At 38.1% G+C, this 25907-nt stretch overlaps 1 long non-coding RNA gene across 18 annotated transcripts in view; it reads right to left on the bottom strand.

The window, feature by feature from the left end:
* Positions 1 to 8040: 8040 nt before the first annotated feature.
* Positions 8041 to 25907, bottom strand: part of LOC107128953 (uncharacterized) — a 335806-nt gene continuing 317939 nt past the window's right edge. For 11 of the 18 annotated variants that reach the window (XR_012431332.1, XR_012431335.1, XR_012431323.1 and 8 more), the window contains 4 exons: positions 18098 to 18201; positions 12571 to 12937; positions 12308 to 12373; positions 8041 to 8213 (listed from right to left, as the gene is read on the bottom strand). This is a non-coding gene — a long non-coding RNA (uncharacterized lncRNA). Of the gene's footprint in view, positions 8214 to 10677; positions 12374 to 12438; positions 12938 to 18097; positions 18202 to 25907 lie in introns of those variants that run through there. The other 7 variants (XR_012431333.1, XR_012431334.1, XR_012431321.1 and 4 more) reach the window with 5 other exon arrangements.

Raw genomic sequence — 25907 nt, 5'->3', positions numbered from 1 at the left:
TATGTTCTACAGGACAGGAAGCATGTTTAATTGAAGTGTACCTAGGACACAGTACCTGGCACCTAGAGGCACCTAATAAACTATACACCAAATAAATGGCGGGATTGGTAAATGGTAGAAGGTGATGTGGGTTAGGGCAAGCTGGGGTCCATCATGAAAGGTTTTGGTTCTGAGTAGAAGATGCTTGTCTGGACCTAGTCCATGACAATGATCCATCTGAGGCTTCTTGATGAGGGTGTAGGGGGAATATTACCCTGGCAGCAGTAAGGAGCTTGACTGGGAGTGCAAAGAAGCTAGAAACCACATGAGAATTATAATGTGGCTGCCACAGTCCAGACTCAAGGCCATGACAGTAAGGAGCAGGCCTATGGCTGTAGGAATGATAAAGAAATGAATTCATCCCAGAAATGCTGCTTGTGAAATAAGAGCACTTGATAGAAGAGAGTCAAAGATCATTCCTAGAGGGATCATCCTTTCTTTCACAGGTTTATTAATTTATTAATTCAGCAAACATTGATTGAGGTAAAAGGCACTGGTGTATAGCAGAAAATAAAACAGACATGGTCCTTGCCCTCCTGAAAGTAAGATAAATAATAGATAAGTAAACCAAAAGAAGGAGTGCTTAATATAACCAGCAAGGAATCAACTTCATGAATGAAATTCAATAATTCATGTAAAGCATTTGGTACAGTGCTTGCTTGGCATGTAGTAAAAACTCAGTAAATATTATCAGGTTCCTCTCCTCCACCAATCATCTCATGAAAATAAAGGGATCTTCTGTTGTGTCTCATAGCTATTAAATGAATCACAATAATGGCTGCCATATATCAAGTGCCTATTACATACCAAGTTCTATATCATGGGCTTTGCATGTACTATCTTCTTACAACAACCTTGTAAGATAGCTACAATTATCCTTTTTCAGATAAGGAATCAGAAGCTAAAATAAGTTAATTTTCAAAAATTTCCAGTGCTAGTAAAGAGAAATCCTTAGGCGTGCTCATCTCACAAATTCTATTCCCTTTCCATTGTCAAATATGGTTGCTGTCAACTAGTGTTTTGACCATCTGCTTTATGATGGATCTGATGGGTTCTTTCGACTTAGCTATCCACTCAGGTAACTGAAAGAACATGCAAGTAATAAGGAGTAAATGGAAGCAATTACATATGGCTCAGCTACCCACATCCAGGCATGGACAACTGTGTGCTCCTTCCTGACTTCCAATGTACATCTTTGAACTGAGAAGACATTTGAATAAAGTCATTCTGTGACTCTTTGAAGAAAGTGTTTATTTCTGTATGTTTGGAACTCTTAGATCATAGAGCATCTACATTATTGTTTAACTCAAATTCTGAGTGCCTACAGTGTTAGGACAAAGAGTGTAGGCTCTGTTGACGTCCTGTCTTTAGTAAACTGAAATTGAACAGGTCACTTAATACATTCTAAGCCACATTTAGTTATTTATAAAGTTGGAACAAATAGGATCATAACAGAAACACTATCTCATAGGATGCATTTGGGATTTAATGAGTAAAAATAAAGTATATTCTTAACTCGTGGCAATTTTGCATTTAGCAATGTCTGGAGACATTTTTGGTTGCCACAACTTGGGGAATGCTGCTGGTGTCTAGTGAGTAGAAACTAAAAATGCTGCTAAATATCCCACTTTGCAGGAGACAAACCCCTCAACAAAGAATTATCTGGTCTAAAGCATTACTAGTGCTACTAGTGCCAGAGTTGAGACACCCTGATGTATATCCTAGGAACACTTGGAAAATCCCCTGGAAACACTCAGATGCATGATACCCAGATGAAAATACATCTAGGGTATTGACTAAATATTTCACTTTTCATCTAAATATTTTGAAGTCATGAAAAGAATATTTCCATTTGGGATGTGGTGTGGGGCGGTAAAGTTCTTTGTCAGTTGTTTAAGAGTTTCACAAAGCTGAATTCGCATCAGACTCTAAGTTCTGTTTCTTTCATTTCAGGAGTGGTTCACATATAACATCACTTTGGGAATGGAGGTTTGTTTGTTTTTATGTAGTTCTGTGTAACTTAAAAGCATCTTGAATTATTAAACCAGTTATTTTCCAGGCCTGCAAATGTTTTCAGCATGTCGCCCTGTTTCCCTGAGTCAGCACATAGTATTGTGTCTTGGAAGACCTCACTCAAAACCATTTCCTTAAAATGTTGCTATTTTTCTTTTGGATTGTTATATTTGGGGTGCTTATTCTGACCAAAGAGGGCATGTTTCTCCCAGATCTCCTCATTTAAGGACCTGTTGGGAATTCTACTCAGGGTGAAAAGGGTATGGACCATAATTTCAGGCTAAAGAGGATCTTAAGGGGTCATTTAATATTTTCCCCTGATGCACTGGACTCTTGCTTACTTCCAGCCAGCAGCCAAAGCATAAGGTAAATCTTCCAGCTCACATTTTATGAGACAATAAGAGTACTTTGAATTACAACTAAAAAATTCTTTTTCTGCTTCAGAGCCAAATGCTTTTACAAGAGGCAGAAAAAAAAAAAAAAAAAAAAGAAGAAGAAGAAAAAGAAAAAAACCCGCTCAAGTCAAACTGATGAAAACCAGTCAAAATATGTCCTTGCTGTGGCTGATACAGCGCTCCTGGCTGGTCCCAAAACACAGAAGGCGTCTTCAGGCACCACCACTCTCCACACTGACTAAACTAGATTTGTGTCAACTGCTTGAAAGCTGCAGTCCTGCACCACACATTTCCTGAGATTATTATTGAGAATTATCAGACCTGTTTTGTTCATTACCAGGAAGCTGAAAAATGACTTGCAAAAAGAGGCTGAAAGCTTTCTACAAGCCAGTACAGGCTGACTTTTAAATAAAGCTCTTGAATCCATCATGCAGGGGCTAAAACCTCAGGGAAGTTATCCTTCATAATAACTCCATGGAAATTTCTCTTGAAATCCATGGGCCCCCTAGGGATGGTTAGTCCCCCCTCCCATCTAAGTTTGTTCACTTAATATGCACTCATCTCATATGATTTGCTTTTAAGGAGCAAATGTGTTCATTCTTAATTTTTATTTTAAACAATATTAACTCATGCAGAAGCAAGAGAACGAGATTTTTCCCTCTTAATGTCAAGAAATTTGAATTCTGCTTAAGGAAATCATGCAATTATATCCTGTGAGAACTGAAGACCTACCTCATCATCCAATTCAGTTTCATAGACCCAGAGAGGCTCCTAAGATACCCAAACTAATTATGCCTGAATGAGGAATAACGGAGCCCAGCCAAAGATCTTTGTGCTGTAATACACATGGCACCCGAGGTCTTACTGATGTTAATTGTTCTCTTTGTTGTTTTCATCTGAGACTAGACTGTCCAGCTCTTATTTCTCCTGATATTCCTAACAGTTCATTAATAATCCCTGTCCCCTTCATCCCCATCTGACTTTGAAGAACCTGAATTCATCTAGGCTTTGATTAGTGGTAATTATTTACCTGTCAGACTCCAGCTGGAGTGCATCACCGAAGCTGAGTCACATAGCTTTGCTTCCAGTGACTGCTTTCAAACAATTAAATCAGAGAACCACCTGTGTAAATATGTAATATTTGGTGATAAGACAATGATTAGGCAATGCAGCCTGAGCTGAACTCGTGAAAAATACTGAATATTTCTCCCTCGGGCTTTTTACACATGCCTTTAAGCATTTCTGATCTCAAGAACAAGGTCAGGTTATTTTCCCACCCTTCCTACACCTTGTTTGTTTGGAAAATGTAGCTAATCTAATATCTCTAGATTTGGTTTGTTTGAAAGCATTAAAATTTTAAGGGAATCATCTCATGTGCAAGCTGAAAGAGAGGTTGAAATAGGGTGAAACACTAACCAATAATTTTCTTTTTCAGAGCCAAAAAGTCGACGTCAACAGATAAACTGACAATCGAAACTCATTTTGGACAATGGTATCTGTCGTTATTTGTATTTAGTACTTCTTTGGTGGGATTGCAAAGGTAGGATCATGGCAGGAGCAAGAGCTTTGTAGTCAGATAAACCAGGGATTTGAATTATCACTTTAGCACCTAGTAGCTATGTGACCTTTAGCACATTTTGAGCCTAGGTTCCAAATCTGTTAAAAAAAAAAAAAAAAAAAAAAAAAAAGGAGACATAATTCCTAACCTTATCTACCATGTCATGCCACATGTAAATTACTGAGCTCTCTTCCTGCTAAGCAAACATCCACTCTGCCCCCACTCCAGAATAATAGACCAGAAAATCTATCTTCTTTAGCAAGCCACAGTCTTACATTGTTGGTGATTTTTAAAAGTTGCTTTTTGGTGGAGAACAGTAAGCAATAAGTGATACTGCCAGAAAACAATTCTGAAATTTCCTTCTTTTCTGTCAAACAGTACACTGCCCTACATTTGGCATTTGTTCCTTCTTTAACAGAAATTCATGTAGACTAACCATAGAAAAGATCTTTTCAGTTCTATAGTTGGACATTGAAACATACTGACCCTACCTATCAGTTGCTTAGGTTTTTGCTGTTTCAATCTGAAATTTTTTGGCAGAAGGGCATTCTCTGGGTGGAACTTCATGGACCCACTCCTATTGTATTCCCTTTGCATCTATGGGGTATCACTTTATGCAAAACTCAAAGCCCTGCTTCATTACTTCCTAAACTCTGTGATCTTGGACAAGTTATTCTTTGTGCTTTGGTTTCTTCAATTGCAAAATAGAAATAACCAATGAGTAAGATTATTCAGAGAATTCAGTGGGTTACACATAAAGGACTTAGAATAGTGATTTGAACAGAGACAACAGTAGATTTTCTTCCTTTTTTTTTTCACATTTTGGATGCAGAGGGTACATGTGCTTCTTTGTTACATGAGTATATTGCATATTGTTGGGGATTGGGCTTCTGGTGTATCCATTACCCAAATAGTGAATATTGTACCTGGTAGGTAATTTTTCAACCCTCACCCCTAACTCTTCTCACTTTTGGAGTCTCCAGTGTTTATTATTTCCATCTTTATGTCCATATGTACCCATTGTTTAGCTCCTATTTATAAGTGAGAACATGTGGTATTTGGTTTTCTGTTTCTGAGTTAGTTCAGTTAGGATAATGGCCTCCAGCACCATCTATGTTGCTGCAAAGAGCATGATTTCATTCTTTTTTATGGTTGAATAGTATTCTCTCTCTCTCTCCCTCCCCTCCTTTCTCTCTCTCTCTCTATATATATGTATATATATAAAATATAAAATAGGATGTGTGTGTGTGTGTATATATATATACATATATACACACATACATACACATACACCCTATTTTCTTTAGTCAACCATTGATGAGCACATAGGTTGTTTGCTATTATGAATAATGCTGTGATGAACATACCAGTACAGGTGTCTTTTTGATATAATTTATTTACCTTTGGGTAGATACTCAGCAGTGGGATTGCTGCATCAAATGGTAGTTCTATTTTTAGTTCTTTGAGAAATCTCCATACTGTTTTCCATAGAGGTTGAACTAATTTACATTCCCACCAGCAATGTATATGTGTGACTTTTTCTCCATATCCATGTCAACATTGACAACAACAAATAAATGTTAGTTGTAGTTGTGGTTGCTATTATTATTGAGACAAATGTAGGCAGTTAACAAGAGTTGGTGTCATGGAAAGAGCTAGTGTGCACAGCACAGTATTCAAACTCCTAGTCTTCCCAAGTCAAAAAAGTCACTGCTAAAAATGTTATCCTCTTTCATAAAAGTCATTTTTAGTTTCATTTAGTTTTAATACAATGTTCTATTTGCAGTTTCTGAATATGACAGTGAAAAGTGAGAAAGACTTCTGTGAAATACTACTGTTACTTTTACAGGCAGGTCCAATTGCATTTAGACCAAAATTAATCACTGACTTCAAGTTGATACACTCTTGAGGGAATAAACAGCAGAAAGTTATAAAAAGTTAGATTTATTTACTATCACTTTTTAAATGAATATTTTGAATAGCAGTATGCAAGGTTTGAGGATATAAACCTGTCTCCTGCTGACTTGAGCATCTAAGTTGCCCACAATTACCTGATTGTTTTGTCACTTTGATGGTACCTTCTATTTTTGGTGAGCCCTTTGCTTGTTTTTAGATAGGTTTTACTAGTGTAAAACATAAACATCCTAAACACCCCCAAATTTTCTGAAGCCAAAAGATATACATTAAATTGTGACAGGAGAGCTAATACAGATTTGTAGGAGGCTGTGAAAGGAGTTTTAAATGCAAAATGTTAAGAAGGATCACTCTTCTTGGAGTGCATCCTTTCACCTCCTAATCTTTTAAGCAAACTGATCAGTACTAAACGAAAAGATGTGGTGGGATGAATTGCTTCGGAATAGAAAAAGCACTTTAAATGATTAGGCTTCCTACACATCTTAAAATACAATTACTCTGAAATTCCCATTAGATCCCATTGAATTCACAGGGCAATATGGTCTCCTTGTTTTGTTTAACAGCTATACATTCCCAAGGGTGTTAACGACTCATTGTGCTGGAGTTGAGCTCTAATATTCTTCTTCTCTGAGGCCTTATCACTTATCTAGTCTGTTGATTAACTATGTATAACGATATACCATTGTCCAATTGAGTAGGCTGTATTATAAGCATCTCAATAATACCATAAAATCTAAGCAGAGAAAGAGAGGGTGCACTGATAAGTGTAAGTGCATGCACTGAATTTCTGAAAAGTATCTTCTCATTCTGCACTTTCAGTGCCACAGTTTAAACACCCAAATGTTCTTTCTGTGCATTTATGAATGTATAATTCTCTACATTCGGGATGCTTTTCATAAACTTTGGTCCATTTTTGTAGAAAATTGAAGAAATCATTCTAATTCCACATTTTGGACACTTTATAATTAACCTGAAATTTTTTCATCTGGTTTAAATATTCTGCCAACTCCTCTTGCACCTTACTTCCTGGTCAGTTCCCACATAAATTTCTGCAGCTGTAAAATGTCAGGCTGCTATTGATTCTATGTCTCCTTGCTAAAGGTTACTAACTTCATCAACAGTAATGCTATAAATTACATCTGTTAAGATTCTCTTATTCCTTGCTGCTAGCTCACAACATACCTTCAGTTTCTGGCTGCTTAATGTTGCTGACATTCATTTTGCCCATCATTCTACAAAGACTATAGAACTGAATTATTCTTGGATACTATCACCAAGTTGACACACTTTCAGCTTCTGGATCATGAGCTGAGACCAAAAATCTGACGTTTTTGGCAACAAAAACCCACAGTGTATTATCTTTGGTCCAAAAAGGCTTTCAAATAATGAAAGCATGACTACAGCTGTTGAATCTTATTCCAAGTTTCTTTCTGCCTTCCTTCACCCAGGCACCCATAACATTCGGATGCATAGACCTGGAATAATATTCTCAGTTTTTATTCAGAAGAAAAAAATAGAGTTGTTAGAGATCTGTGTAAGCAAAAATTAATGGATCATCATGGCATTAATGCGAGCTAGAAGATTATAGATTCATAGATCTCAATTCATATGCTACAAACTTTTCACAGGTTTGCCACCTAATTGGGAACAGTCTGTGCAGTTTTCGTTTTGTACCACTGAAGTTATTCACTATCATGACAACTGTAACTAATTATGTTTGTCTGAGCTGGTCATGAAGCATGGTGGTGGTGGTGGGGCTGAAACTAGGAGTAGGAAAGGAAAGACAGCACAACACAAATCTGAAAAGAAAAATTGAAAAGATGTGTGACATGAAAAATGTATGGGTGGGAAGCCTGTAGTATCTTTTCCCTAGGAGAGTATAAATATGCACACATTATTGACCTTATTGAAGTATAATTTACGTGGGAAAAAAATCAGTGTACCTATTTTAAGTGTCCAGTTTAAGTTTTGATATGTGCATACATATGTGTAATGATCACAAAAATCAAGACACATAAAATTCCCAATTCACTAAAATAATATCTTCTGTTTCTGCCCAGGCAACCTCCCACCCTAACCCCAACTGCCATTATACTTTCTATCAATAAAGACTAGACTTACCTGTTTTATCTTCAAGCAAATTGAGTCATGTGATGTGTACTTTTTGGGGATTAGGCACTTCCCAGCAAAATATTTTTGAGATTCATTCATATTGTGTTCAACAAGTGTTCATACATAAGTAGACAAGCAGTCTGTGTAGCAGACATATGTTTTTATTTTTCTTGGACTAATACCTAGAAAGGGGGTTGATTAGTTATATGATAAGCATATCTGTAACTTTATAAGAAACTACCAAATTGTGTTCTAAGATGTTTATACCATTTTACACTCTCCTTACCCATGTATGACATTTCCAGTACTCCTAAATCCTCTCCAAATCTTGTTAATATCTGTCTTTTTCATTTTATCTATTTTAGTGGGTGTGTAGTGGTATCTCATTGTGGTTTAAAATTGTGTTTCTATGGTGACTATGATGTTGAGTATCTTTCAGTGTTTACTGACCCTTATATTCTTCTGTGAAGTATATGTTCAAATCTCAAATCTTTTGCTCCTCTTAAAAATTTGGTTGTCTTTTTATTGAGTTATAAAAATTATTCTTATAGTCCAGATACAACTCTATGATGTGCATTGTGAATATTTTCTTTCAATCTTTGACTTGACATCTTATTTTTTAATGATGGTTTGTCAGTAGCAAAAGTTTTTGCTTTTGAGGAAGTCTTATCAATTTGGTCTTTTTTGGTTAGTACTTTTATGGTCTAAGAAATCCATTATGGCTAGGTCATAAAATTTTATTATTTTAGGTTTTACATTTAGTTCCACGATCTGTGTCTAGTTTACTTTTTGCCTGTGGTAAGGGGTAGGAACAAAAGTTAGTCTTTTTCAATACAGTCTGATTGTTACAGCACTAATGGTTGAAAAGACCACACTTTCCTCTCTGTTCTATTCAAGCTTACTGACCTTTATCTTCCACAATATCAAATGGTTACTGCAACTATCTCGTGAATTTTTTTACTTCAGATATTATATTTTTCTGCTTTGGAAGTTTCACTAGGTTCTTTTTTTACAGTACCCATTCCTCTCATTGCATTTATGTTTTTATACACATACTTGGAACTGCTGATAGCTGTTTTAAGGTCCTTGTCCACTAATTTCATCATCTCTCTCACTTCTGGGTCTCTTTCTGTTGATGCATTTTTCTCCCGGTTATGGAAAGGAGATTTTCTCTTAATTTCTTGTGTGTCTAGTAATTTTTTTATTGGATGTTGCTGAACATTGTGTTACAGTATTGTCTGGATTTAGTTTTGCTCCTTTAAAGAGCACTGTGCTTTGTTCTAGTAAGCATTTAAATTTCATGTAGATTAGCTTAATCTTTTTGAGATTTCTAAAAAGTTTTATTAGAACGAGTATGGAGTACAGTAGCCCCCCCGCCCCCTTATCTGTGGGGAATACTTTCCAAGACCCCTATGGATGCCTGAAACTGAGGACAGTACCTCCCCACACCTGATTACTATTGATTGGAATGCCTCTCTGTTCATGTCTTGCACCCACAAATGTAACTCTTTTCTGTCTTAACTAAGCACTTTGCCTGAACCGTGGTGGTAACTTTTGCAGTTTGAGGTGGGACAGCAAAACTAGCAAATATCTTTTTCCTTCTTCAAAATTCCACGGATAGAAGATGTGTTCTTACTGTAGATCTCAGCCACCTCAGCATATGACTTTTTTTTTCCTTAAGTCAAGAACTTTCACATTTTTATTTAAAGGAAGTACTTTGTGGCTTCTCTTTGGCTTATCCAAATTTCCAGCATTGCTATTCTTGCATGTGGGGGTTGTTATTAAATGAAAAAAGGGTTACCTGTGTATAAGCACTGCAATACTGCCTCAGTCATTCTGATAACCTAAGTGACCAATGGGAGGGTAGCATATACTGGACAGAGGGATGATTCGTGTTCTGGGTGGGACAGAGTGGGATGGCTTGAAATTTCATTATGCTACTCAGAACAGTGTACAATTTAAAATTAAATGACGAGGTGATGGGTGCAGCACACCAACATGGCACAAGTATACATATGTAACAAACCTGCACGTTATGCACATATACCCTAGAACTTAAAGTATAATAATAATAAATAAATTTTTAAAAAAAAGACAAAAAAAATTATGAATTGCTTATTTCTGAGATTTTCCATTGAAAATTTTTGGACTGAAGTTGACTGTGGGTAACTGAAGCTGCAGGAAGTTAGACTGTGGATAAGGGGGAGCTACTCTAGGTTTTATTGTAGGGACAATTTTGCATTACTACTGAGGCATGAATATTTTGGGGTCTCTACTAAATGACACATAAATTCAATGGTGTGTCTCGACTTTGGCTGGAACTTGAATACATTTCAGTTCAGGAGGAGCTCTGGTAGTTTTTCAGTTTATAGTTCGTCAATAATTGTCTTTCCAAGTAGCTGTTCTTTCACTTGTGGTGTCTTACACTATATAGTTTCATAATCAGCCAAAAACTCAAGAACATCCTTGTGCATATTTTGTTTTTATTTTTATTTTTGAGACAGAGTCTCACTTTGTCGCTCAGGCTGGAAATGCAGTGGTACGATCTTCACTCACTGTGACTTCTGCCTCCTGGGTTCAAGCGATTCTTGTGCCTCAGCCTCCGAGTACCTGGGATTATAGGCGCCTGCCACCATGCCTGGCTAATTTATTTATTTATTTATTTTTGAGATGGAGTTTCACTCTCTCAGGTTGGAGTGTAGTGGCACAGTCTTGGCTCACTGCAACCTCCGCCTCCTGGGTTCAAGCGATTCTCCTGCCTCAGCCTCCTGAGTAGCTAGGATTATAGGCATGCACCACCGTGCCCAGCTAATTTTTGTATTGTTAATGGAAAAAGGGTTTCACCATGTTGGTCAGGCTGGTCTCGAGCTCCTGATGTGTGATCTGCCCACTTCGGCCTCCCAAAGTACTGGGATTACAGATGTGAGCCACTGCACCCGCCCTTTGTGCGTATTTCTTGAGCTCTTTCCCTACATAGCTCCTTCCTTCCCCATACTCTGCCCTACAAATTCCAGTCATTTCAGCTTTCCCAATGTTGATCCCTGTCTCCTCTACTCGGTGAGGCCCCATGTTTCACCTGGGTTTTCCTTTCCAGAGTAGCAGTTCGGACAGTATCTCTAGGCAAAAAATCAGGGCAATTGTAGGCATCACCTCATTTCCTTCCTTTTTCTCAGGGATCATAGTTTTGTGCTGCCTATTGTCCAAAAACAGTGACTTCGTATATTCCATCCAGTTTTCTAATTGTTTCTGATAGATGGTCTCTTTAATGGCAGTTAGCCCATTATGGTCAGAAGCAGAAAAAGTATATTTTTTAAAAGTTCAAGTAAGGCAATTATTTTACCATAAACAGGAATAAAGGGCCCTCAGCTAAATGGTATGGTCACTTGAATTGTGACTTAGTCCCTTTGAGAGTACTAGTGAAAGTCGGGTTTTAAGATACATGCCATAAGTACTGATGAAAAGGCCTATTTCTCAAATAGCAATTGTTTGTGTCCTACCATTGTGGTTTGTGCTACATCTGTGTAGAACTTGCATTGTAATTTACTTAAAATATTTTCTTTAAGTTGACTTCCTTGTACCTTAAATTTATGTGAATAATAAACTATAATATGACTATAAATGGAATTGAGAAACTCATTCTGTTTTTATAATATACATTAAACTAAGCAAATGACTCTTTACGGGGTGGGGGGAGGGAGAGTCCCTGGACTACTGAAGTCATCTCATATCAGTTAGTACTTTCCTACACCTGGTTGGTTGTACTCAAACAGACCACATAGGCACTGAAAGAAGATGTGAGATGGGTGATGGAGATGAAAAAGGAATGGACATTTTCATTTATCATTTCTGATAGAAACATACAATTTTTAAAACTAGAATAAGCTTAGAAAACATCTAATCTAACCGACTCATCTCACAGATGAGAAAACAGTCTTACAGATGGACTAGCTGCTTTCCAAAGTCTCACCACTGGTTGATTAATTCAACAGTCACTTACCAACAGATACTAAGTGCTGGACACTCTTCTAGGAGCTGGGAATACAGTAGTAAATGAAGAGACAAAATCCTTATCTTCTTAGAGTTTACATTCTAGCAATGAGTAGAACCCCTTTTCTTGGGTCTGTGTTCAGTTGTGTATTAATAGGCTACAGGCTACAAAGGACAGCACCTGGACACCTTAATAACTGTCCCCATCTTGTCCTTCAACACCCTTAGGAATCAGGTTTTTCTCCATGTAAAATCAGCCCAATTTTGTAATGATCTCAGTCTAACCTACCTGGAATATACCAGCTCACTTCATATTTCCTAATGGAGCTACATCCCATGCTTTCAAGCTTTATCCCTGTAAGAAAAAAATATCGATCGTTTTTATGAGAAAGTGCCCATGACCAATTACATCATTTAGAATTTTCTTGAGTGTAGCTGGCCTCTGGTTGCAACACAGATCAGCCTGTAGACAGGGTCTCTTGGCTTCTTATCTCATGTAGCTTTAGGATTGTGTTCCTGCCCTGTTTTGGTCTCTCTTGGTGTATCACTTACCCAAGGTGTTTGTGCTGTTTATGTGTACAACCTCCTATATCCCAGTCCTGTCTTTGTTTAGATCTGGAAACTCTTCTGGTCTGAGGAAAAGAAGACTCTACTTTGACATTCCAGTCTTGAAAGCCGACTGTGTTCCTGACAGCTTCGATGTTTTTCACAGGCATAACCACCCCCAGAGAGGCAGAAAAGGTAGGATGGAAGAAATCATCAGAAATGAGTTTGGGCATGCAGTTGACCCTCCTTTTTGTCTTTAGATCAGTGGAATTAGTGAATACTGCTATGAACTCATGGAATTTTCAGCCTTCAGAATTCCCAGATGTCCTCAAGTTGTCTTTGAAAGATTCTTATTTTACAATGTGTGTTTTTCCTGAGAAAAGGAGAAAAACAGAGTGTGTCTTGTTAGTGGGATAGCTAAGATTTGAGGATAACTCCCTTTCATTACGGGATTGCTATGTCTCAGGCATGATGCTATGTACTTTATCATTTTCACCTTCACAACAATCCAGTGATACATGAATTATATGCGACCTCATGCTACAAATAAGGAAGTAGAATCTTGGAGAGGCCACTTAGTTTCACTAACATCAAATAACCAGTATGTGATTGGGGCAAGATCCAGTTCCATTTGTTACCAATGAAAGCCTTCTATGCTATAGCTCGTTAATATCAGTGTTGGGGTAAAAGTTATAAATACACAAATATGTGTAAAACATTAAATGTAGGTTTTTTCCTCATACAACCATCTATAACTGAACAAACTGAGTCAGAATCTGAAATTGTCTCAAAATCACTAAGTAAAGTGGTGATCTGAATGAGAATGCTAGTCTTTCGAATTTTGTCCAAGCTTCTTTGTAACACAGCATTTTAATTCCAGGAAAAAAACAATTCAAATTGAATTAGCTGGAATTGTTCGGTTAAAACTCAGTGTTTTTACAGTTGATACCTAGAAGTTTTTTAAGTGCCAGTATTATAACTCTGCTCTTAAATCCTCTAAACTCAACAGATATTTATTCAATTATTGAGTGACATTCAAATATTTGAATGTCTCTTATTGATCATACTATGTTTTTTATTGCTACCTGTATATCCCAAATAAACTATTCTATTGCCAGACCAAAATAAAAGATAAAATATTTTTTTTTCAAATTCAAAGAAGTTGTCTTTGGTCTATCTAGACTATCAATTATCCTGAAAGATTTGTAGATGCTTAATAGGTGAGAATAAAATAGAAAATGCCTTTTTCCTCAAAGTATTCTGTTGGGATGTGCCATTTGAAAGAAAAAAAATCAGTTTAAGGAGACACATAATCATTAAACAATCTTGTTTCAGTCACTATCACTGCAAATGCAATTAGGGCCAATTCTCCTGAGTCTATGCTAATGGAAGGAGGGTGTAACATCATGGTTGACAGGCTCAGATAATCTGAATAACTGATTTTCAACATTTCCCCCTACTAAACCTATTTACCAGAGTTGCTAGCAAGTAATGGAAACTGCCGATTCTCGTTTCCTTCCTCTCCTCCCCACACCCGGCGCCCCAACACAGTCACCCTTTGATGGAGATGTTAGTGAGCAGTGAATTGGCCAAAAAGCTGTGGGAGGAAGAAGAAAGAAGGAAAGTCGATCAATCTTTGAATAAATAAAAGCTATTTTTATGTGATGCTTCTGCAATGGAAGGTCCTGCCACATGTAGAATATTGTCTGGGTTAATATTCTTATACATACTGGTACAATAAACCCACCTCAAATAATAGTCTTATTAAATTCATATAGGTAAGCAAAATAGCAATTCATTTTATTTGTTCAATAATATTAAAAGTTACAGATACAGTTGAAGTTTCTTTTGACATTTACCCTCAATCTCTCAGACCTGCCTCCTTACTCAAAAGGAGCCACATCTCTCTGATATGTACTTATTATTATACAAAATGTCCAGCTTTTCATCCAAGTTTTTTCTATGAATTTACATAGAAATTTAGTCAGAGAAAATAAGCATGTTTTTTGTTTTTACAGTAATAATAGCCTACCTATATAGTTTAGCTATGTGGGGTGACACTGTTATGCATTGCCCAAATCCCCCTTCAATGAAGGACTCATTGCCTCATCAGGGAGCACTTTCAGCAGACTGTCTGCATCTCTCAGCCCCTTCCTGAACCACCTCTACTGCAACAGCCCCCTCACCCTCAGGCTCACCCCTGCCGAGACAGGCAATGGTCAGTGTCTGATCCAGTTCCATTTGGTACCAAGGTACTAGTTCCCATGCAAGCTCATTGTAAGACTACAAATGTCTTGCCATATTGGCACAGACTGGGGCAACTCAGAAAGATCTTCCTAGCCTCAGAGCTGCCTGTGGGGTGGCTGAGGCTGCTGTGGAATCCACATCATAGCTCAACTTCTGTCTTCGCCCAATCCTGCTTCCTTAGATGCTGATGCGAAGAAGTTTCCTAATAAACTTCCAGAACAGTAACTTCCATCTCATAGTCTGCTTCCCAGGAAACCACCCGATGACATGTCGCTTGCTTAGTTTTTCACAGAATATGTCCTGGAAGCCCCATTTGCTAGTAAACATAGACCTATCTCATTATTTTAATCTTGTATTTGTGTCAGAACTGAGATGTTGTTCATCAAAGCCCTGGTTCCCTACATTTCTGAACCTGCATCTAGACTACATCATGATTAACTATGACTAAATTAGTGTGTTCTAGCCAATGGACTGTGGAGAGAAGTGATATATGGCACTCCCAGGTCCAATCTGTTGACGCTTCATGAAATTTTCCACATCCTTTCTCATCCTCCATGTGCTAACTAGATGCAAAGGATCTAGCAGAAGTTTCCAAGGTCCTAGGGACAGCAGAGTCACAGAAAGCTGGGTCACTGAATCACCACAATGAAGGTTACCCGTAAACCTCCACCTCAAATTGTTAACCTGTTCAAATATGTAGGGGCATTTCTTACAAGAATTAGTCTCTCCTCCTTAAAATTAAAGAACTCTTTGGCTGTTTCCAGTCTCTCACTATTACAAAACACATTGCTCTGAGTATTTTGTACATGTCTCCTTGGGTGCAAGTGTTTCTCTGGTATAAATAGTAAAAACAGAAGCGGACTTGCTAGGTCTTGAAATACACAAGCTTTAAAATTCAATATTTTGTACCATTTCCCAAAGTGGTTATACCAATTTGTATTCCTACTAGGAGTGCATGGAAATACCTCTTTCTCATAGCTTTCAAATGTGGGACTGTGCCAGGCACTCTACTAAGTATTTTACCTGCCTTAAAATATTTGAGCCTCAAAGTAACTCTGAAGTGTACTTTTCTATTCCTTAGCTCTGCTTTTCAGATGAGAAAACTGAGGTCAATAATTTACTGCTGAAAGAGCTAAGATCTAAACTTAAGGTTGTCTGACTCCAAATTTAGAGATAGATTTCTTTTCTCTTACATTATATTGCTTGTATACAATTCTCATTCAAAGTTAGAAGTTGTCAGGTAAATTATTTAATTAAAGGTTATACTTTATTGGGGAGAATTAAGGACTGTAGTGGTCTTCGTGTATGGAGATTAATTGGTCATGAGGAGGTATCATTCATAAAGGTCAAGGGTTTATTTTCATGGGTCAAACAGTATGCAGGAGGGTTAAGCCTTCCCTCTCAGCTTTGAAAAAAAAAAGCATAAATGTATATAGATCTGTCAGTCATTTAAAAGGCTTTTCTAAAAATAAGTAAAACAAAAGCTAATAAAATCTGCATTCCGGGTGGCTGCTTGCAAAGTGGCTGTAATTACTTGGCCAAATCACATCTTGCTCAGTGTTCCTCCCTGAACTTCCTTTGTCCTCGAATTGAACATAATGCAGAGGAGGTCTGTGTGGGTCTGGGACAAGATGGAATTTGGACCAGCTGTTTTCAAAGGTTACATTAGAAACTCAAAGGCTAAAGGCAGTTACTGTGAAAACTGCCTTCTAAAGTGGGAATCTCCCCATTGTATCACGTGCCTGTACCAAGAACTGTGGCAGGGGTGAAACTGGAAACACACAAATCTTCACAAGATGAACAAAATGTTAGACCCTATAGACAAGGCACAGGGACACATTTGAATTCCCAAATTCCTTCCATTTTTGTGGTTTTTGAGGTTACAATAGAATTTAAGTCTCTCTGGGTTCATGTTCATCTAGTTTTGACAAAATATGACTTCCTGTGTCAGTGAAAGAAGGTTTTGATTTACAAAAAAAAAAAAAAAAAAAATGACGCAATTAGATGAAATAGTTTCACTAACTGTAAATTAATCAAAGTTAGATTTTTCTTAAAATATGCAGGGGTCAAAAATCTGGGCATGAAACAAGCACTGGACTGATTTGGGGTTTCCCTGGGTCTTACCATGTTGAAAATCCCTGAGTTCCTATAAATACCAAATTTGTTAAGGTGGCAAGAGGGCAGAGCAGAAAAAGATAAAGAGGGCTAATTGGGTATATATAATTGTTGGGCAGAAAGCTTAAATTTGGACTCTTCTGAGGCAAATGTGTCCCTTTAATGCTGTTACCTCTTTCTATGATGATATACATTCATTCATTTAGCCAACATCTATTGTGCTTACTACATGTCAGGCACAGTTACACACTTGTTCTACAGTGGGAGATGAAATAAACACAGACTTACAGTCTTTGAGTGGAGAGAAGATGAAATATATAAGTCAATACAACTATTCCTAAGTAAGTATTTAGGAAAACTGAGACAGTTGCTATGAAAAAAGTAATTGGGGTACATCAATGAAGAATGAAAGCAGAGACCTATGTAGATAAAGTCCTCAAGGAAGACGTGTCCACAGAGGCACAGTTTGAATGGAGACAGATGCAGAATGAGTCAGGGGTGAAATTTCTTAGGCTGGGAGGCTGCTCACATGAAGACTCTAGGACAGGGAAGAGCTTGGGATAACTGGAGGCTAGAACATACTGGGACAGTGGCTCAAGCAGGAGGTGGAGAGGGAAGCAGGGGCCAGGGAGTTCCAGAGAGTGGAATGATCCTGGAGAGTCTTAAGCAGAGAGATGACACAGTCAAATTCACATTTTAAAAATATCACTCCAACTGCAGTGCTCACACTCTATTCGAAGGAAAAGATGGTTGAGAAAGTAAGATGGAGGTAGGAAACTGACATAATGGGTGACTGCAATAGTTGAAGTACTGCAAGGCAGAGGAGCAAAAGTGAGATGTATTTATGTATCTGTTCCTTTGTCATTGGATGTACTCATTTGGACCTCTATCAAAGCTGCCATGAAAGTGAAAATACTGTATGAATCTGACTGTATAGCATGAATCCCATTAAGCTTTCTCAGGAAAGTATACTCAGGCAAGCTGGAAGGCCATTACTTTGGTTTCAAGCTCTGACAATTGTCAGAAACAGAGTATCCAAAGTGCCCAGATCTCTGATTATAGCAACGTGCGGAACTTCTGAGATTTTGCAAGTGTTCCCATGTGACATGTGGTGCATGAGGTTGCCATGGCAGTGAACTCCTCTAACAAGGATATTAGGAAGTATACTTACCTGAGTCTCTTTTCCATTTCCTTGACATGAGATTGAATGGAGAAGGCAGAGAGTAACAAGTGTAATGAGATTCTGTTTTGTCTATGTTTATGCTCATGGAATATCTGAAAAGAAAAGAAGGTATGACATCTATTTTTTCAAATGGCAGTGTGTGGGGGCGTAGGAGCTGTTCATTTTGAAACTTCAGTGGAGATTTTTGACTGGCTTTTACATATCCCACTGTTTGTGGATATGCTCCATCACAAGCAGATGTTTTAAATGCTGTAGTGGGCCAAATTTTGTTTTATTTTAGTATTTGTCCACCAAAGATTTCTGTGAAATTTCTAATGTTCATTTTTGAACTGTTTTGGAGAAACTAGGGAATTGGAAGTCCTGAGCAGTGGAATTGCCAGGCACTGGTTGAACATGTATTTGAGATCTCTAGCCATGAATTTAAAGTGATGCCAATCAGCACTTTTGCTTTTAAATAGCTACAATGTCTTCTAAGGCAAATAATATCTCCAATAGGAAATTGATTTATTGTCCGTGGTATCTGTGGTTTGGGGTTTTCTTTCATTGAGTGATAAATATTTTTTGAGCATCTATTTTGAGCCAAACACTGTATGGACAAAATAAGCTAAGGGGAGCAGAATGAGGAAATAAAAAGGACAGAAGATAGAACTTAGGGATAAAAATAACTCAGGAAAAGGAACTTTAAAATCCCCTTGGTATTCACTTCCCAGTCTTTCATTTTCCATCTACATCACCTTAGATGAGTCACTTAATCTATGCTTTTGTTGATCACTTTAAATTTGAAGGCTTAACTAAACTACAGAGTCTTCAGTGGCCTTTAAGGGAAAGATGTAATCAAAATGCTAGGCATGACACATATATTTTACATATCTCTGAAACAGATAATCTCCAAAGATCTTGGTATCATTTAATAGGTAGACACAGCAAATAACTTGGATAAAGTTCTCCCTAGAGGTTGAGAAGTTGGTGAGGTTTTTTGTTTCCAAAAGAAAAAAAAAAGAAATTGCTGTCTGGTGGGCTTATTTGCTCTGAATTTTTGCTGTCTCACCTAGAAAATGAGCATAGAAACTTGGGAACTTGAGAGAGAGAGAGAGAGAGGGCGAGAGAGAGAAAGAGAGAGAGAGAGAGAGTGTGTGTGTGTGTGTGTGTGTGTGTGTGTGTATGTGTGTGTGTGATGTTGAGTTAAATGTGGACAATGTTAGCCATCTGTCTTTTTTTACATCAAAATTAAAAAGCACTTAGAACACAGAAATCAAAGCCCCACTTCACTGGCTTTTACTTTCTGAGTTCCCACGCTGACATAATCCCAAATGCTAATTTAGTCAAGTATGGCTAATCCTCTAGAAGCCTCAGCAGTAAACCACGTAATTTAGTGCCACTTTACAGAACTCTCAATTTAATTTTTCAGATTTGTCAAGGAGAAGGATAAAAGTGTGTTCACCCTATAAAGTAGAAACCACACTGAAGGAACTGCAATAATGCAGAACTTCCTATCATCCATGATGATGCACCAGCCTTTCCAACTCCGTTATCTAGAGCTGTGGTTCTCCATCAGAGGCAACTTTGTCTCTCAGGGGACATACACAATGTCTAGACACATTTTGATTTCCATGATTGGGAGGCAGAGGTAGGTAGAGGCCAGGGATGCTGCTAAACCTCCAAAAATGCACAGGAGAGTTTCTCACAACAAAATTCTCTGAACCAAAATGTCAATAGTGTTAGCGCTGAAGTTGAGAAACTCATGTCTGAATTGCTCCTTAACCCCATAATTAAATATGTCTGATTTTTGGGATTGTAAGCATGCTAAAAGAAAAAGCTGGCTGCGTGTGGTGGCTCATGCCTGTAATCCCAGCACTTTGGGAGGCTGAAGTGGGCAGATCGCTTGATCCCAGGAGTTCAAGACCAGTCTGGGAAACGTGGCAAAACCCTGTCTCTATTAAAAATAGAAAACATTAGCTAGGCCTGGTGGCATGCACCCATGGTCCCAGCTACTTGGGAGGCTGAGGCGGGAGGATTTCCTGAGTCTGGGAGGCAGAGGTTGTGGTGAGCCCAGATCACGCTACTACACTCTAGCATGGGCAATAGAGAGAGACTCTGTCTCAAAGAAAAAAAAAAAAAAAACAAAAAAAAACACCTAAAACCTTAATTTAGATTTTAACAGGGTATACCAATAGTTTTCTAAAGCAAAGTGCTTTTTAGTTTGTAAAATCAAATATAAAACATGGTCCATTTACAATACAAATGATATCTTTTATACATAGAAGGTATTTTATAGTATGCAAAAACAGAGTCACATATCAGTCAGGTCAACCTGTAAATTTGTTGTTGCTCCATCACATTGAAATTTCTACTGCTTTTTTTCTTTTTTAATCTTTTATTTTGAGATAGAGTCTCGCTTTGTCACCCAGGTTGGAGTGCAATGGTGAGATCTTGGCTCACTGCAACCTCCACCTCTTGAGTCTAAGCAGTTCTCATGCCTCTGCCTCCTGAGTAGCTGGGATTACAGGCGTGCATCACCATGCCTGACGAATTTTGTGTTTTTAGTAGAGATGGGGTTTCACCATGTTGGCCAGGCTGGTCTCAAATTCCTGACCTCAAGCAATTCGCCCACCTCAGCCTCCCAAAGTGCTGGGATTACAGGTGTGAGCCACCACCCCTGCTTCTACTTCATTTTTGATTTACATTATCAGTAATAATTGGAAAGGTTTTAGGATATTTTAAGGTAACCACATATATTTTTGTATACCTTGAAAAATTACATCTATTTTCTCAACAAAAATCTTTCCTTGTGAAGTGACTTCTTTTGCTACTAGCAATTTTTAAACATTGCCGTTGTCATGGTAATGTCTAATTATTATTACAAGTACATTCTCCAGATCTAAATTTGGGAACATGCAAGATATTCTCCAAGAAAGAAAAATCAGTGGTAAAAAGTCTTAGCCATTCTTTCTTTTGTTGCATAGTTGCATTCAGGTCATTTAATTCTGCCCATGGCATCAAGAATGCCTATTTTTATGAAAAGCTGGTTTTACAGCAGGAAAATTGGTCCATCTCTCGGTTATGATGCCTAATGATTCATGGTTGTTAGATAACTTTCAGAACACAACAGATTTGATTCACTGATGGAGTTTGCATTCCACAGCATCTCTTAGGATCTTTATGGGGGTCACGGATTTAGATCTTTTGTTGTGTTTAAACTCCAAGGTGTTCAGTCCTACTTTCTGCAGTCGTTGAGGGCAGCTGTAGAACTGGCAAATAAGCAACAGTGTGAGTTGAGGCAAGGTGGTGCTACCCATGAAAAGAACCAGGGGCCACAGGGGGTCTCAGCTCTTAATAATAGAGGCAGAGATTGCGCCTGAGAAGGGAAAGAAGCACATGCCATAGAGAAAGGTGGCTATAATAGGGACAACCAAAATGTAAATAGAATGACTTAAACTTTCTTTTTTTAATTATACTTTAAGCTCTAGGGTACATGTGCACAACGTGCAGGTTTGTTACATATGTATACATGTGCCATGTTGGTGTGCTGTACTCGTTAACTCATCATTTACACTAGGTATATCTCCTAATGCTATCCCTCCTCCCTTCCCCCACCCCATGACAGGCCCCAGTGTGTGATGTTCCCCACCCTGTGTTCAAGTGTTCTCATTGTTCAATTCCCACCTATGAGTGAGAACACGTGGTGTTTGGTTTTCTGTCCTTGCGATAGTGTGCTCAGAATGATGGTTTCCAGCTGCATCCATGTCCCTACAAAGGACACAAACTCATCCTTTTTTATGGCTGCATAGTATTCCATGGTGTATATGTGCCACATTTTCTTAATCCAGTCTATCATTGATGGACATTTGGGTTGGTTCCAAGACTTTGCTATTGTGAATAGTGCCGCAATAAACATACCTGTGCATATATCTTTATAGTAGCAATGATTTATAATCCTTTGGGTATATACCGAGTAATGGGATGGCTGAGTCAAACGATATTTCTAGTTCTAGATCCTTGAGGAATTGCCACATTGTCTTCCACAATGGTTGAACTAGTTTACGGTCCCACCAACAGTGTAAAAAGTGTTCCTATTTCTCCACATCCTCTCCAGCACCTGTTGTTCCCTGACTTTTTAATGATCGCCAGAATGGCTTAAACTTTCTAAAATCATATACGCATATTCTCCAAGTCTGTTCTTGGATAGCCAAGGTTTCCTGACCTCAGGGGCGTCTCAGTGAGGGCTGCTAGAAAATTATTTCCTGCACACAACTCACCCGAGTTCCTGATTCTTACATTTAGATCTGTGCCTAAGGGCTAGTTTTTGGTCATTGTAAGGCAGATCACATTTTAACAAACTGATCCTGTGCATCTGCTACATTCCTTATTTCCCGAGTTCTAGAGACACCATTCATCAAACTAAAGTGCAGAGAAAACACTGAACTAGGAATACGTTGTAAGATGGATCCCCAGTTCAGAAACTTAAAAATGTTGGGGAAAAATGTTTATCTTATGATAAGGTACTTGTGGACTACTGGAGACAGTTACATTAAGGATATGGCTTTAAATTCGACTGCCTTGGGTTTACATGCTGGCTCTGCCATGGATGGATGAACTTGAATAAGTTATTTAACCTCCCTATGCTTCAGATTTCTCGTCTTTAAATCAGGATGATAGGAATTCCTTCCCAATTTTTTTAAGAGACTCAAAATAATGTTCATCAAGCATTAATACTATCGTCATTGTTCTAGATCTGGGCTAGAGATTCAAAATATGGCAGTTGTCAATACACAGGAACTAGGTACAGAAGCAAGCATGGTGATTAAGAATTTGGAACTTGATACCTGGGTTTCAATTTCAGCTCTGCTACTTCCTGGCTGTGTGACCTTGGGCTTACTTAACCTCTAAGGGCCTCAGTTTCCTTATTGATAATGACAATATCACAGACATCAAAGAGTTTTAAAAATCTTTAAATTAATTTAAGCATTAAATGAACTTAAATGAGTTTAATATTTGGTATATGATAAATAATACAATTAAGTTTAAGCATAATTTTAAAATTTTTTTCTTAGAAAATAAAAAAGTTATTGTGGAACAATATACATAAAACTTACTATTTAACCATTTTTAAGTATACAGTTCAGTGGCATAGTACATTTGCATAGTTATACAACTATCCACACTATCTATCTCCAGAATTCTTACATTCATTATCCCAAACTGAACTCTGTACCCATTAGTAATAACTCTCCCTTTCCCCTTCCCCACATCTCAGCTCCTGGTAACCACTTTCCATCTCTATGAATTTGCCTATTCTAAGTACCACCTTCAAGTGGAATCCTGCAATATTGGTTTTTTTGTGGCTGGCTTATTTCCCTTGGCATAATATTTCCAAGTTTCTTCCATTCTGTAGCATGTGTACAATTTCATTCAAGGCTGAACAATACTCCATTGGATGAATATACCACATTTTGTATATCCGTTCACTTGTTGATGGACATCTGGGTTGTCTCCACCTTTTGGCTATTGTGAATGGGCTGCTATGAACATCGATGTATACTATCTTTAATAAAGTACACACAGAGAGAGAGGGAGCCCCAACATTGAGTGGGCAGGCGAAGGAAGATGCTCTTTTAGGAAAGTGAGAGTCTTTGAAGGCTTGTAAGTAGAGGTAGGGTTTGATTACATTCACAGGAGGTTTGTAAAACTTGTTAGGCGTCTGATTGAGGACAGTGGCATTGGGCTCAGGGAAGAGTGAATATATATGTACACTGAAGAAGTATCACAAAAAGAGATCATACCAGCAAGAAGGGCCATAAATCAGAACTTCACAGCCCCTTTGAGAAGGATTTCAGATTCCATGCTAAGCCTGTTACATCACACCTTTAATCTTCATTGCTGCCCCAAGAAGTATCATCTCTACTTAGCAGGTGAGGGAGCAGCAGCATTCTGTAACTTCAACGATTTCCAATAACTAGCAAGTGGTCAAACTGACATTTTATCCCAAGCCTGCCTCCTCCTCAAGCCAGGGTTCAAAAAGTAATGTGTTCAATGCCAGTCCTGAATGAGACAAGAACTCATTTCACATTCAGCAAAGACTCTTCTGAAGTCATGTCTCTGGCCTGATTCTCTCTCAGTGATTTCTGCCCTTACGGCATTTCAAGAATCAAAGGAGCCCTTTGAGTGTCCAATGAACTTGACACGTTTATATTCATATATGTTTAGTTTGCCAAGGGGACCTGAACAACAGCTCAGCATCTGATTTCCCTGATCTTTTCTTACTAAATTTTCAAGTTATGCTCTATGGATCACAGCACAGTAAAAGCCATACAAAGAATAGATCAGAGGCTGGGAATTTTCACGACCATCACCCCTTCTGTACCAGTTTCTATAAAACAAGGTAATTCAGGAAAGAAAATCACTTCTAATTCATTCTTTGCCCTTCAAAACTATGGATGTTTATAAATCAGGCATGTGGCACAATTGTGACACATACCATATAATTTACCACTTGCAAGTCAGTCCCTGAAATTTCATTTCCTCCTGGGAAAGTTCACTCATTCACTCATGACCAGTGAGAGACACATGTGTAGCCTACACCCTGCCTTTATTTCCTTCTAGAATACTTGACACATGACAGATTTGTTGGTGACTCCTCAATAATTAAGGTGTTACAACAGTTGAAAAGCCATTTCAAGGGATGCAATACGTAAAAACAATTTTCTTTCTATAAAATGGTTATGATGCCAGGTATAGTTCTTTAATGTGATTGAAGTGATGTTTAAATGTGATATGTGACTGTTTTTGCATACTATAAAATACCTTATATGTATAAAAGATATCATTTGTATTATAAATGGACCATATTTTACATTTGATTTTACATACTAAAAAGCACTTTGCTTTAGAAAGCTATTAGTATACCCTGTTAAAATCTAAATTAAATTTTTAGCTCTTTTTTTTTTTTTTTTTTTTGTGAGACAGAGTCTCTCTCTATTGCCCACGCTGGAATGTAGTGGCATGATCTTGGCTCACCACAACCTCTGCCTCCCAGACTCAGGAAATCCTCCCGCCTCAGCCTCCCAAGTAGCTGGGACCACAGGTGCATGCCACCAGGCCTAGCTAATATTTTGTATTTTAATAGAGACAGGGTCTTGCCACGTTTCCCAGACTGGTCTTGAACTCCTGGGATCAAGCGATCTGCCCACTTCAGCCTCCCAAAGTGCTGGGATTACAGGCATGAGCCACCACACGCAGCCAGCTTTTTCTTTTAGCATGCTTACAATCCCAAAAATCAGACATATTTAATTATGGGGTTAAGGAGCAATTCAGACATGAGTTTCTCAACTTCAGCGCTAACACTATTGACATTTTGGTTCAGAGAATTTTGTTGTGAGAAACTCTCCTGTGCATTTTTGGAGGTTTAGCAGCATCCCTGGCCTCTACCTACCTCTGCCTCCCAATCATGGAAATCAAAATGTGTCTAGACATTGTGTATGTCCCCTGAGAGACAAAATTGCCTCTGATGGAGAACCACAGCTCTAGATAACGGAGTTGGAAAGGTGGTGCATCATCATGGATGATAGGAAGTTCTGCATTATTGCAGTTCCTTCAGTGTGGTTTCTACTTGGAAAGAAGAGGTATGAGCTTCTGTTTACAGAGGGCCTTGAATTACTCTAATCATCAAATATTTATGTTACAAAAACTCCACAAAATGCAAGTTTCTAAATAAATATCAAGAGTTTAGATGGCATTCAGTGAATGATTCCAAGAGGAGCACAGTGTTTCTTTAATTAAAAGCAAGCAAGAATGATAACTA

This window comes from Macaca fascicularis, chromosome 2 (assembly GCF_037993035.2).
Source record: "Macaca fascicularis isolate 582-1 chromosome 2, T2T-MFA8v1.1".
Taxonomy (NCBI): domain Eukaryota; kingdom Metazoa; phylum Chordata; class Mammalia; order Primates; family Cercopithecidae; genus Macaca; species Macaca fascicularis.
The sequence above is the reverse complement of the archived record's forward strand: the minus strand, read 5'-3'. Positions and strand labels throughout refer to the sequence as shown.